Genomic DNA, 14,463 nt, shown 5'->3' with positions numbered 1-14,463 from the left:
GGAAGGTTTTTGATTAATAATAGAAACGGCATGGGCCTGAACATTGATCCTTGTGGAACTCCTTTCATAACGAGGCAAAGGAATACCTATTTTACCCATGTAATGTATTAGTTGCTATCCACAAAAGATTTCTTTTATGACTTCGTTAATCTTTAATCAAGGAATGAAGAACATATCTATTTTTAGCATCTTAAGCTTGATTACCAATAAGTCATGATATACAGTTGGAAACTGGTTATATTTTCGTTTATATACAACAATAACAATTAATATACTCTCTCATGATGTTGCATATCTGTTGTAATTGATGTCACTCAATTCTAATCACATACATAGGTACTTCTATATGTATGTGATAAGAATAGGACTATAAGTATGGAACGTTTTGATGTCATCAAAGCCCTTTTTATAAGTAAACCGGAAAATGTTATATAATATTCATCCAATCCAGAAGAAAGATTTGGTCCAAACCCAGATTGGAAAAAATAGTCAGATCTTTGTCCACTTATTTTGGCGTATCGGAAAATAACATTGAGATTGCGAGAAGGTTGAAGGAAGAACTTGAACAGCTGATGGCAATACGGAGCACAGACTTATTATGTCATGCGTACAATAAAGAGACCAATAAAAAATTTATTCGCGTTCTTATCTTATTCGATTACTTTTATAAATGTTAATAATAAATTATCTTAATTCAAAATTTACAAGGAGAAATGTATTATACGTATATATAAATAATTTAAGCAAGGAAATCAAATTTCCCGTATCAAAACTGTATCAATGATGGTTCAAGGAGATCGTTTCCATTTATATTATTTAACTGAGCGCATATAAATAAATTGATATATTATTGTTATTTTTGTATTTTAAAACTCAGTGAGTGAACAAGAAATAAGGTAACAAGTAACAGGGAATACCGTATTATATAAGATTATAGGTCAATGAAATTTGTGTATAATCTTTATTTATTAATAAATTAATTTTTTTACAATGTTGTTATTGATTTTAATTTCAATTTTCAAATAAATACAGGTAAACATTTTTGTTTTATAAGTGGATGGTTTCACTACTGTGACACGAAGTTGTTTATATGCACTATGCTATTGGTGAGTCGACAAGTCGCTTTTCTTTTGTTTGTATTCAACTTACATTGTAACTAAAATAAATGTCAGTGTAGGTACTATCTGAAAAATTAATTCAATAATTTTGTGTGTTTAAACTATGTTTTTACAGCTTAGTAGACTTAATTAATTTTTCTACGACTTAAAAATATTTAATCAACTTATAAAGGAATACAATATACTGTTAATAACGTAAAATCTATTTTGTATTGATTTGAGCTCAGCAGTACCTGATTCCGTTACCAGTCTTTTATTAGATTTTTTTGTCCAGTCTCCGCTTCATTTTGGTGTAGGTCTCCTTCTCTGACGCTGAGCTGAGCAACATGGCGGATATCTCCAAGGTTGAGCTGAAGAAAGAAATTGCCGGTAAACTAAGTTATTAATTTAATTAAGTAGCTTTAAGGCGCCAAAGTGGCAAAACTCATCTTAAAATAATTTAATCTACCTTTTTTGTATGAAACATTTTATAGGTTACCGATAAAAATTAGGTAGTTCTCTCTTGAAATATTACTCTCCAAATTATGCTTGCAGGCAGTATACACACAATGGCTAACACGGTGAGGACGCTAAGAGCCAGGAGCGATATTTGTGTTTTATGAATAATATACTAAGAGAGCTTTTTTGATTTTGTTTTCAGTTGAAAAAATTGTATTAGTTATAATTGTGGCAGTTGTGTCGCACATTTGTTTAGATAGTTCTACTAAATTTAAGAGAGAATTGATGAAATTTACTCTAGCTGAGGAGAGATTCCCGCTTGGTGGAATCCTACTATATACTATATAGCATTATACTGGAAGATGTAGTTGCTATAAACTAATTATTTATAATAATTTAAGAAGTGAACTAAAATTGCTAATATTTCAAAAAAGTTTGTATGCGATTTTACTAAGTTTATTGGATATAAAGTCTTGTAAAATATTATCTCAAGGCCTAGCCTATGGCTTTGGAACAAACAATAGTTAGAATATTTTACCTTTCAGAAAATAATATAGACTCAGGGTGTTATTAGTCTTTATTCTAAGACAAATATGCCCTGAAATAATAAAAGGCATAAATAGGCTAGGACCTTGGATATTTTAAAGCCTAATGGAAATAACCTGGACAGCCTCTGGGGGCTTGCATGTGTGTTATGCTCAATAGTATCATAAATAGGTAGACTTTTATGAGTGGGTCTGCACTTGTTATTCAGTTGTGTTTTTTTTATCAAATGATCGATTTTTTTATGTAGGCTATCTGAAGGAATAGTTCAATAGGGTAGACTATAAGCGGCCTCCACTCGTTCGGTTGGTTTTATCGAACGGTTCAATGTTTTTATCTGAAGGAATAGTTCGATATTACAATTAATTTAGGGTAGGGTACGATTAGCGGACCCGGTATTTTATATCGAAGAATGTAATCATCGATACCTGATATTCATATCTCAAATCCTAGACCATCAATCGATATAAAAGTATAGTCCTCAATAACAATCATAAGTTTTATATAAAAATATTAATTTAATATTTACAGTGATTAAACAAATTATTATAACAAAAATTAGGAAAACTGAAGACAACCATATTTGCTCCTCTCACAGTTACAGTTATTTCTTTTCCTACAAATTTTACATAATGGGTTTTTTCGGTGGGTTAATATGTTAATATGTGGGTTTGGCTCTTGGTAACCCATGGAGAGAGCTCTTTCCTTCATTTCATAACAGCGGTAACTCATTGATACCAACTGGGCAAGTTATGGATATTGTATAGTTTAATTCTTGGCCAAAGTTGTTTTTTTGTTTATAATGTTAGTGTTAAATTTGTTTTCAAAATTTTAGTGTATGAGATTCTTCTTGTAACTGTAATTTATTATCCTAGCTTTTATTGTGTATGATTTTTACGTATCGAAGTTGGATGATATATCGAGTTGTTCGATAAAAACCACCGAGTAACGAGTGTAGGCCACTTATTAAAGTCTCTCCTCCTAAATATATGATTGACATTTTACCCATTACTCCCTCCCTCTGGGTGAGTGACACGATAACCCATTTTTACAAGTTGTCTGATTTTGACTTTTCCTGATTTATTTTGTGAGGTCATTGAACCTCGCTAAGCGACATTCAGCAAGGGATGTGGGGTTATTTATGTTCCTGTACTAGTTCAATTCAAGTGAAAATGTACAAATATTTAGGCCTAAGAACGGGAGAAAACCTTGAAAGCTCATGTTGTCTACGTCCTAATAAAGCTTTTAATAAATACTTTAAATAAAACGTACTAGTCAGCCAATTTTGACGAATTCTAGTAAAACATGTTTTATTGTCTGGTATCTAAAAACTGCGAAAACCTTTTCAACCCCTTCCCCAATTTACTTTGAGGGGACTAGAAAATCCTACCTAGAGGGTGAGGCAATCAAGTTATGGGTAAATATTTACTTCAGCTACTTAATCCATTGGGGAAGACATATGGGCTGATTACGTACCGAGTGACATTCATAACCGGACTGAAAGCCGGTCTGCTGGTTATGTAGTCCATGTATAGCCACTCTATTAGTTATGTGTCGTGCCGTTCTTTCTACTTCTGAAAATATAACAAAAAAATTGTTATAGTCTTTACTTGTTCATTTAGTAAGAAGATATTACATTTCATTTCATTTGTTATTGGTAGCACTGAATTGACCACATGTTTCGGAACGTTTAATCATAGTTTTTGTTAGTCAGATGTTAAATGCGAGGTTTATGTGTGTTTGTTTTTGGGTACTTTTGCATTATCGAGAGGCCACTATTTTTTATCAAGTTTTCTTACGGAGAATCTAAAAAAATAAATTTATTAGAAAGAGCCAACTTTGGGCTGCAGTATATTAAGCGGCTACCACCACAATCGAATCATTGATATTTGTGAGTGTCATATCCTCGATATTCATGACATCTATAAATACTGAAAACAAAATCACGTAATAGGTTGGCCTATTTCAATTAACAATATGGGTCTGTTGGTTTTGAATCATAAAAATTATTATATTAACCCTTTCCGCTCGGAGTGTAATGTTAGAGTGTCCACAGAGATCGGATGGGCAGCAGTGTGGGCCACTGCCATTTCCTCTAGCGCACGCATTTATTTTTAGAGTTGCCGTCCTCAGAGATCGGATGGTCAGCTGTGCTGTCCGTTGAATAATCCTACTAGCGCTCGGATGGACAGCAGCGTTGACCACAAGTTATAAACTCTTTTTGTGTTTTTAAAGTGATAACAATGAATGAATATAGGTTTGTTGACTGTAGTCCAGGCAATGTTAGGGACATTCTAAATGGTGGAGATAATGATAGTTCAGTACACTCAAGTGATGTAGACGAAGATGTGGCAGACGAAATTAACAATGAAGATAATAGTACTGAAAGTCAACATGGACTAGATGAGGAAGCTGAAAATGAAAATTGTAATGGTTGGAGAGAATGGAATGAAGGTGAGGAAATGTTTGTAAAATTAAATTGGACACTCAATAGTGGTTGGACACCTCCAACAAGTGTAAAACCAACAACCCCTTTGCAATTCTTCCAACTTCTTTACAGATGCGTTATTAACTGAGATTGTAAAAGAAACTAATTGTTACGCCCAAGAAAAGATAATGAAAGTAACTCCTCTAAGGAAAAAATCTATGTGGAAGACCTCTTGAAGGTAGAAAAGTGAAGGATTGCGTCGTGTGTAGCAGCAGAGCACAAGGCGGCACCAGGAAAAGAGTGAAGTTTTATTGTAAAACTTGTGAAAATGAGCCCGGTCTTCACATCGGTGTTTTGAAAAGTACCATTCATCTCAGATATTTCAACAAGATGACAACTAGCCTGCAGTTAAATTTGTATTCGGAACAATAATAAGCAGTTCAATTTTATTTTTTATCATGTTATAATTATTTACTGTCACATTATTAACCCTTACCGAGCCAACGACGTTACTAGACGTCATGCCTAAACTAGCGCTAAAAGCCAACGACGTCCACTGACGCAAAATCAATTTTTTATTTTAATATTATTTAAAAGCATTTCTGGGTAACAAACTTAGTAAAAACTGTCAAACAAGGTTTATCTAAACAAGAGACAATCGTTCGTGTCTACTTTGAAGGTCACGGCTCTTGTTCGATCGACGAAATAGTGGGCGGCCGGATGATGTTCATAGTCTCCCGCAGAGCCAACGACGTCTACTGATGCGCGCTCAGTCCGCCTGTAGCCTTCCGTCAGGTTAGATGTTTATTCGCCCTTCCATTTTCGATCCGCGTATTTATCTTTTCAATTTTGATGTTAATCAATATTTTTAGTCAATTTGCAGTGTAGTTTATGTATTATTATCGTGATGTAGGGCTTTATTGTCAGGTTTTTTTTTTAGTTCATTGATTTTATTTAATTTGTATATATATAAATTTGTACTATACTCTTTATATTTTCTCTAAGTTAAATACAAATTACTATATGCTTGTTTTTTGTAAAATATAACAATAATTGTGTTCAACTATTGTTAATTTTATATATGAACACATAGAATGTCAAAATTAAATTTTTTTCAGTGAAATTATGATTTTACCATTTTTTGGCTGTAAATTAACAATAAAGAGTGAAAAAAAATTATTTTGTCGTTTTTTTTTACCTGTTATGTTATTAGAATTATAAAAAAAAAATTGGTTTTGGTATGTGGGAATTTTTTATATTTTTAATGTGTATGGCTCTTAGGAGTAGTTTTGGTTATTTTATTTGTGGCTCGCTAAGGGTTAATACTCATTGTAACTCATTTTAGTTTATAGAATTACTAGCTGTTTCCGCGGCTTCGCACGCGTCTCTTAAGCTTTGCCCGTATATTTCTTTGCCTTCAAATAGTGTTTGGATATTTTAATATACGTAACTACTGTGTTGTAATTGCAGTTTATAATGTGCAGGCGCTTTGATAACTTTTATATCTTGCAGTACAGCCTGGTGGTTAGTTACATCAATGGGCATTGCGTATAAACCTTCTACATAGAAAAATACAAATTTTCATAGTGATCGGTCCAATAGTTTCTGAGTCTATAAAGGACAAACACACAAACATTCATTTTTATATATTATGATTGCAGAAACAGTTTAAACAAAATTTGTCGTTTCTCTTAAGCTTACTCTATGCTTTAAAACTATAAGTGTAAAGAAATTTTATATATAAATATATTTTTTTGTCGCATTATATATATGTTTTACAAAGAACAGCTGATTAAAAATTTGAAAAGACTCTTTCACTTAATAACATATGTTTGCTGCAATGCATTTCTTACGGGTATTTCTGTAACCAGTGGGGCGGAATCCTGAATCGGGAAAGGGATAAAAAGTATCCTATAACCTTCTACAGATCAAGACGAACAAATTAAAAAAAAAATTAGGCGAATCCGTCCAGCCGTTTGTGAGTGATGCTGTTACACACGAACAGTTTCATTTTTATATATATAGATAACATTTCCATTGTAATACTTTTCGACTACATTATTATTTACCTTTGGACCTTTAAATCCATTTAACTTTTTAAAAGGCACAGAATCAATGACGCGCTGAAAATAAATCCGAGCTGGTGGGAACGCAACAATGACATGGCTGTTGTGTGCACGCAGGTGCCATAGTGGACAGCACCGCTGCCCATCCAATCTGAGTGGACAGTACACGCTAAAATAATACGAGCCAACGAGAAGCCATATTTGGTCAGCACTGCTGCCCATCCGAGCGGAAAGGGTTAACGATAGATAAAAAAACTATATAGGCTATGCATATTTATAAAATGTTACAAACAAGACATTGTAACATACTTACTTTCTACCATTTTCAAGTATAAACGTGTCTGTAACCTCCACCATCAAGGTTATTGTCTTGTAGCCTAACCATTTTAAAACATGGTTTAATGTTTATAAAACATTTTTAGAAGAAACTTGCCATTGTTCTTGTTGATGTCACTAGCCTACTCAGTATATAAATGATTTACTTTATTGAATTAAATTAATTTTCAACAATATTATTTTAGTAAATAAAAACATCAGGCAAAAATTAATAATGAATATATTTATATTTGATAGTTTAGATATTTCTGTTTGGTAGTTGATTCGGTTGTGATGGTGGCCGCTTCTTATACTGCAGCCCTAACTTTATTTGACATCTGTAAAAATACTTCTCATAACAATCAGTTCTTGTTTTATGCCGCCCGAAAAAAGCGATGTCACCACTCTGTCACTATCAGCTATTTGTTAAAAGACTATACATATGAACATATTATAAATATAAAAGGTTGAATTAGAGGTTTATGAGTGCTCATATGATCTGAGCTTTTGAATTTAGCTGCAATTTCGCAGAGGGATATTTTTCTTCAGAAGTGCAAGGTTAAAGATGCTACCGAAGCCAGTACTGATGGCCAAGGTCATTTCTCTGCTTGTCCCAATCTCAGATCACGTACCAGGTGGTTAAACGTGATTTGAGGTCGGTAAAGTACTTAGCAGAAATGATCTGGGCCATCAGTATGGACTTCACTCGTCCCTGCACTTCTGGCAAAAATAAAAAGCATCCCTCAAGATAAATCTGGAAAAGAAATCCAAGCTTAGATCACTAGAGTGCTCATAAAGGTTATTTTTGACTCGAAGTACTACTAGTAATTTATGGTAACCAAATCTATTCTTACATAAAACGCGTAATAGCAAGAAGTTGATGGAACAGAGTGGCCTACTTACTCGCCGGCATAGCTTCCTTTTGGGAGGCTGAAAACAAGAATTGATTATCATAATGACAACCAATTTTTACAGTAAGTGAAATAAAGCCAGATATTGGGTCCCTGTAGCAGAAACTGATACAAAAATAGTTGCCTCCGAATAAGCTAAAGTTCCTGTTTTTGTTTGGTTTTGAGATTGATTGTAATGGTTGAAGAATTGGGGGATTATGTTGTTTCTTTGTCTTTGACAGTGATTAAGAGTCCAATTCTGATATCAATGATAATGATGTAAGTGCTTTAGATGTAGTTATTTCCTGTGTTCATAAACCGTTCACTAATTCACGGTAGTACGAGTATGAGGAACTTGAATGTCAAGACGAGGGCTATTTGGATTATTTTAAAATATTGTACAGTATGTTTTAGTGAAGTAATTTTGTGTACAGTAAATTAAAAAATCTTGAGTTTCCACAAAAACAAGAAGTTTGGGTAAAAGTCCAGCAAAATCATAAACATTACTTATAACAGCCTATTTTATTTTATTTTATTTTGAGCATATTATTACAAATTTATATACATATAAGTTTATGCATAAAAATTTTTATTTATAAAGAATTGTCATATTTTAGTTAAAGTTAGTTTGAAAGTAACTAAAAATATTAAAAATGTTTGCAAAATTAATGATTAACCCTTTGAACCCCAGACCAAAATATTGATGGTGGAAAAAACGTACCAAAAATCATTTGACCTAAGAACTACCGAGAATCCCCGGAGCAGAAACAGCTGTTTTTGCATACTGTTTGTAAAAAATTAATACTTTTGCTATTTTTTATGCTATTGTCTTGTATTACACACCAAAATGTCCAGAATGAAATTGTATACACAGAAAAAGATTAGTCTGAAGTATAAAAAAAATGTTTAACAGCATTAAAATAATTTTAAAATATATGTATATAGATTTTTAGGCAAAAAAATTGATTTTAAGATTTTTTAATTAAAAAATAAGAAATATTTTTTACCATGGGCACCCACATTTTATTTTTCTAAAATTAGTTTTGTGTATGTACAAAAAAAAATTATATTGATATCTCTAAAAATAAACTTTTTTTGAATTTTTTATATAAAAGTATGCGACTTGTAAAAACCTCTAGGCGTACAACACAAAAATCACTGATATTACCTAAATAAATAAATTAGTAAATAAATAAATAAAAAAATTAGTATTTTAATAAAATACATATAAATTTGTATTAATACTCATAAAATAAGTATTTTACGATTTCAAATAAATATGTATTAAACGCATATACCATGGCGACGATATTACGTCGCCCGGGGATTCTCGCAACTTCATTGGCGACGATACATCGTCGCCGCGGGGATCTTCGCATATCTTCTCGGCGACGATATTTCGTCGCCTGGGGTTCAAAGGGTTAAAAAGACATTATTACTGATATATTAAGATTATGTTATTGTAAAAACAGTAGTTAAAAATTATTGGTCTGTCATACTTTAAACCAGTCTTACATTTTTGCTTGATTTAATTATATCTACCGGTCCTGCAGAGGCCTCAATATAAATACTTCCTCAATGGTTAACATTATTTTTTGTTTCACAGTAAATGTGTACTCTAGCCACTTAATAATACATGTTGTTTTTTAAAAGAAAAATGTGTAAAAAAATAATTTTTAAAAACAATAGCTTTATAAATATACCAAAAAAATATGGTAGTACTATGCCTTGTCTAACAGTTCCAAAAGCCTAATAACAAATAGTAGATAGAAACAGACTGATCTTCTTACAGACATCGTTTCGTTTTGGTCAGTAGAAAACTAGAACCGCTCCATCATAATGACATGTAATTTTCACCTTGTATAATAAAATAAAATCTGTGCTTTTTAGTAATGCATTGTTAAGAAAAACTCACAAAAATAGTGGCTTATTTAATAATACCAAAGTACCCTATTTACAACTTTTAAATTTTATCTCTTTGTCAAAAAAAGCTTTAGATGCTTAGCTGGCTTCTAATAGCATATGTATCTTAATCATTAAATTTAATCGAAAATTGTGATAATTTTTTAAAAACTATTTGTTTAAAACCAAATTTTATTGCAGTTTATGTGGTATTATATTTACAAACTACTGAATAAAATTGTAGGAAAACAAAAAATTATTTAAGTAATTTTACAAAAATTCTCTATTCTCCAACTCTTGTATATTGAATTAAATCTTGGTTTGGTCAAATTACGGCATTATATTTCGCTCTAGAAAAATGTATGTATGAAATAAATGTTTTTATTTTGTTCAACTGTAACAGTACACAATGTACAGTATGTATCATAGCCCTTACCTCACATTAATGCTGAAAAAAAAGAATCATGAAAAATCTGTTGAATAGTTGTAGGCTACTTATTTCCTAAACGCATGAAAATGTACAGAACATGGCGCAGTAAAAGATTTGGGAAATGGCTGCAGCATTATTAAGTGTTATACAAATATTGCACTAAAACTAGATATATTTTGGTCAGTCCAAAAATGTGTTTCTTTGTATGGTTTGAAATTATGATAAGGTATAAAAGTAAATAACTCAAAACAACTTAACATAACTTTTTTTTAAAGCTTCTCAAGTTGAGTAATGCTCAGCAATGTTTGTTAGGCTACATATGCTCAACAATATATTCCACTTGATCTGGTTTTTTATTTTTTTTTTTCTTTTTTTTCTTCTCTCTCTTGGGGCGGCCTACTGCCATGCACTTAAGCCTCAAGGGCCTTTTGCGCACCCCGGAAACACCATGAGGCCTACCAGTCTTTGATCTGGTTAAAGACATTAATTAATAAATTGATGTAATTATTACATTTTAATTTAGGGTTAAGTCTACAAATGATTTATTGGACTTTTGTCAATGCAAAAACTGCCAATACATTCACAGGTATTTATTATGCTGAAGAAGTAAGAAGGAGGCTATTTTTATTTATTAATTAGTTTTTTATAACGCTTAGTATAGTGTAAATTTCATTAAACTCAAAAAAATATAATTGAACTATATAAATTAAAGAAAATAAACAAGAAACAAACATTTTTAGAAGCTCACTTCGAGGTAGCTATGTGCAACTGCTAGCTAAAAATTTGGTTGACAGGTTTGTCAACAGAAAACTTCACTTCTCTCTTATACTGGGATATTTTAGCTGCAGTCCAATGTCTTGAAGCCAGAAAAAACATTTTTATTATTGTTCTGTTATTTAGTTTTAAATTTAATTGTTTATAATTTAAAATCACTTATAACAGAAAAAGTTTACAATTTGAAATTATGTTTAAAGATATTTGTAAAATTATTTAATCAACATTTGTTTATTTACATTGATGGTTTTAATTTAAATAGGAGTTTGTTAATATCAATATAAAAACTGGGTCTGCATATTATACAACACCTTTGAGTGATCAAGTTTTAATAACATGGAGAAAAGTTACTGAAAATTAAAGGCATTTCTGAGGATTAAAAATTTTGAATTAAAAAAATTAACATTAGTTTTCTAAGCTTCTCGTAAACTGGAAAACAATCAAAGAGGCTGATAATGCTGGCTCTATAAGTTCAGGGTAGAATTTACATTTTAAATGTTTTACTCTCAAAATAAAGTTTTAAACCTCATTGGGCATTAAAAAATGGATTTCATTTTTGGAACTATTCTTTAATGAAACTGTTGATTTGTAAATTTTAACTCTAATTGTTTATAAATAATTTTGTACTTGATTTTCAATCTAAAGTATTTTATTGCTGCTTAAAGCTAGCTAAAATTGAGATCAGAAATCGGTGAATGTGAGTAGCCTATTGAGTCAGGGATGGCATACCAGCATAACGCATTCATTTATGCCACCATTGGCATTAAAAGTGGAATTTTACAAAGTGTGATGGCCAGTAAATAAGGAGCACAGCAAGGATGGTACGCTAAGGTCTTGTACATTGTTAGCTCAGGACACAAGATGGACAGTGATGGAAAAGAAAGTTGGCTCGAGCAATGGAATGAACTGGTGTGTCACTACTTTTCTAAATAGCACATGATCATAAGAACAGCCGTTGACATATTCAATTAATGAAAAGTGTTGAGGCTAAATTTAAAAATTTGTAATTTTTTTGTTTCAGCCATTCTTAAGGATGCGGACCTCACCACAATGTCGGCAAAGAAAGTCAGAGAAGAAATTGAGGAGAAACTTGACTGTGATCTTTCCAGCAGGCAAGTTAAATAAAAGATATTAGTTGGATTAAAATTTTTTAACCCTTTAATTGAGTGCTGAGAGACAATGATATTGGCCCATGGGTATTTCCCAAATGTGCCGAGGGCTTATGAGATAACCTATGGGGTTTTCTGAAAAGTGCTTTTACTTAAAGTTGATATAAGGCAATTGTACTTAGTCTTATTTTATAAGCTAAATATGAGAGACAACTTATGCCAGTGCAGATTTTTCGATTTTGCACTAATCGTACTCTGTATTACAGATACCTACTTTTCAAGGCGAAAATGCCTGATTCTGCAAGGGTCTGGTTAATAATTCATAACAAATTTATTTATTGGTATAATGTCTTGGGTTTTTGTTTTTTTTTTAGATAAATATATTTTCTTTAAACATAATAGCCTACATTGATCACTTATTTAACGTTTTTATACAAATAAAAAAAAAACATTTTTATACAAACAAAGTTGTGTTGTTGTATTGAAACTTAAAAATAGTTTTACTAGTTCACATTCTTTTTTATTCTTAAATGTGGAATTGTGCAGTACAGTGCATCAGTGTAGAAGCTTGCAACAGTATATATCTATAAAAAAGCATGAAGAATTGAAGTGCACCCAAATTACAGAAGTTTTTCAAAAGAGCACAGTTATGATATTGATTGTGCTATGTATGAGATCGGTAGGATTGTACATTTTAGGCGCAGTCATGCTAAATAAAACTTATGATAGTCATAATTATTTTACAATACACAAAAAACCAGATAGTCACCTAAAAGAACATTTAACTTGAATTTGTTTATAAAACATCCCTGATCCCTCAGGAACACGTTTATAATTATTATAATTAAGAATAATTAAATATAAATCGACACTTTTAAGTTGTTAAGAATATTCAATGTATTTCTAATGAAGTTTCACTCATTAGATGTATTTATTCATAGTTAAGGACTTGTATTTTCATATTTTTATCTGTTATCAACAACATTAATTGGTATATAATTATTTGATTTGTCCAATGGAGGGAAAACACTAGGGTTGTTAGAGGGGGGGGCCCAGAGGTTTAATTGTGAGCTTTTGGAGTAGGAGGAGTAGGATGGAGTTCGACATCAATAGGCATAGAGTTTGTTGTCTTACAGTTAAATTTAACTTACTCTACAGATTGTTTTGTTATCTTTTGATACAGTAATATCTCACTAATTGAGATTTAGTAGTAGAATTTTATATTGTGTTAACCCCTAGACTTCGGCTCTTTTTTTTTGTTTTCAATTCTCTTATATCTCATAGTCTAAGCTGTTGCTTCTGAAAATAAAATCTATGAATGTTTAACAATATTTAATTTAGTATTAAATTGGTTACTTACCTATTTTAAATCATATAGTTTTTAAATATATGTCAAAATTTGAAATAGCGCCGAAACAACTAGCTAAGTAGGCCCATTCAATAAACCAATGCAGATACTTTTCTAAAATGGTATGAGAGATATCAACAAGTTGTTTGTGGGTTGTTTTGTTTTCTCTATGCGTTAAAACGGAAGATATATTTTAAACTGTGGGTTGCTGTTATATTTTGAACTGTCAGGTAAGTGGGCGCACCACTGTCCTAGGCCACGGTTGTCCACCTGCTATCATTCTCTTGTAAACAAATGCAGTGCAGTAAAAATTTTTAGACACTAATTATACAGTGCATAACTAGAAGAAAAGAACGAAGGATGCATGAAGGATGTGTGTGTATTACTCACATCCTTTTTGTCGGATGAGAGTAATAAATTAATCACTGGGAATGTAATCAAAAATTGTTCTTTTATTTATTACCTGCCTCAGTTTATAACAATTTGTTATTGTACCAATTTCGTATTCTCACTTTTATTATGCCAATTGTTAAAGCTCCAGAATGGAGGTATATTTGTGGCCAAGTGCCCTTATATTAACCTCGGTACTGTCAAACCCATTTTAGCATATTTGGTAGTTTTAATCTGTTGTAATATGCTTTATAAATAGGTAAGTATTCTTATATATGTTGTTGCAAAAGTATGCCAAAGTTGAATATTGGATGGGGGAAAAAAAAAAAAATAAACAATCATACGTACATGTCAGGTTAATCTACTATTATAAGCTGTTCCAACCTTAAAATAAGTGCACTTCAAAGTTCTTTGTGTTCTAGTTTGTTATTCTTCTCTGTCATTTCTTGCTCTTTCCTTTTGGCAAAGTAAAATTGATTTCTTTTCTCTCAATGTAGTAGCTCACACTTTTAAGTCCAAATTTCATTCTCAGCCTTCCCATGTTTTCAAACTTGATGATATAAATATCATTAAAAGAAGCAGTAGCTTCATAAACATTAACCCTTTTAGTGCTAAGGGGTCTGGCGCATTGCCATACCCAAGAGTGCTAAGCATTTTAGTGCATAAATCCAGAGTTTTAGTAAATAGTATCCTTACTATTTCTTTATTTGAG

The 14,463-nt window shown here is 31.5% G+C and overlaps 1 long non-coding RNA gene across 1 annotated transcript; it reads left to right on the top strand.

Moving 5' to 3' along the window:
• The first annotated feature begins 547 nt into the window (after positions 1–547).
• LOC124372958 lies at positions 548–12,020 on the top strand. The gene is made up of 2 exons (XR_006923380.1): positions 548–1,487; positions 11,926–12,020. It is a non-coding gene; the product is annotated as an uncharacterized LOC124372958 (long non-coding RNA).
• Positions 12,021–14,463: the final 2,443 nt, after the last annotated feature.

The sequence above is a fragment of the Homalodisca vitripennis genome, unplaced genomic scaffold (assembly GCF_021130785.1).
Source record: "Homalodisca vitripennis isolate AUS2020 unplaced genomic scaffold, UT_GWSS_2.1 ScUCBcl_4491;HRSCAF=10685, whole genome shotgun sequence".
NCBI classification, from domain to species: domain Eukaryota; kingdom Metazoa; phylum Arthropoda; class Insecta; order Hemiptera; family Cicadellidae; genus Homalodisca; species Homalodisca vitripennis.
Note: the sequence above shows the minus strand (reverse complement) of the source record. Positions and strands in the feature narration are given on the sequence as shown.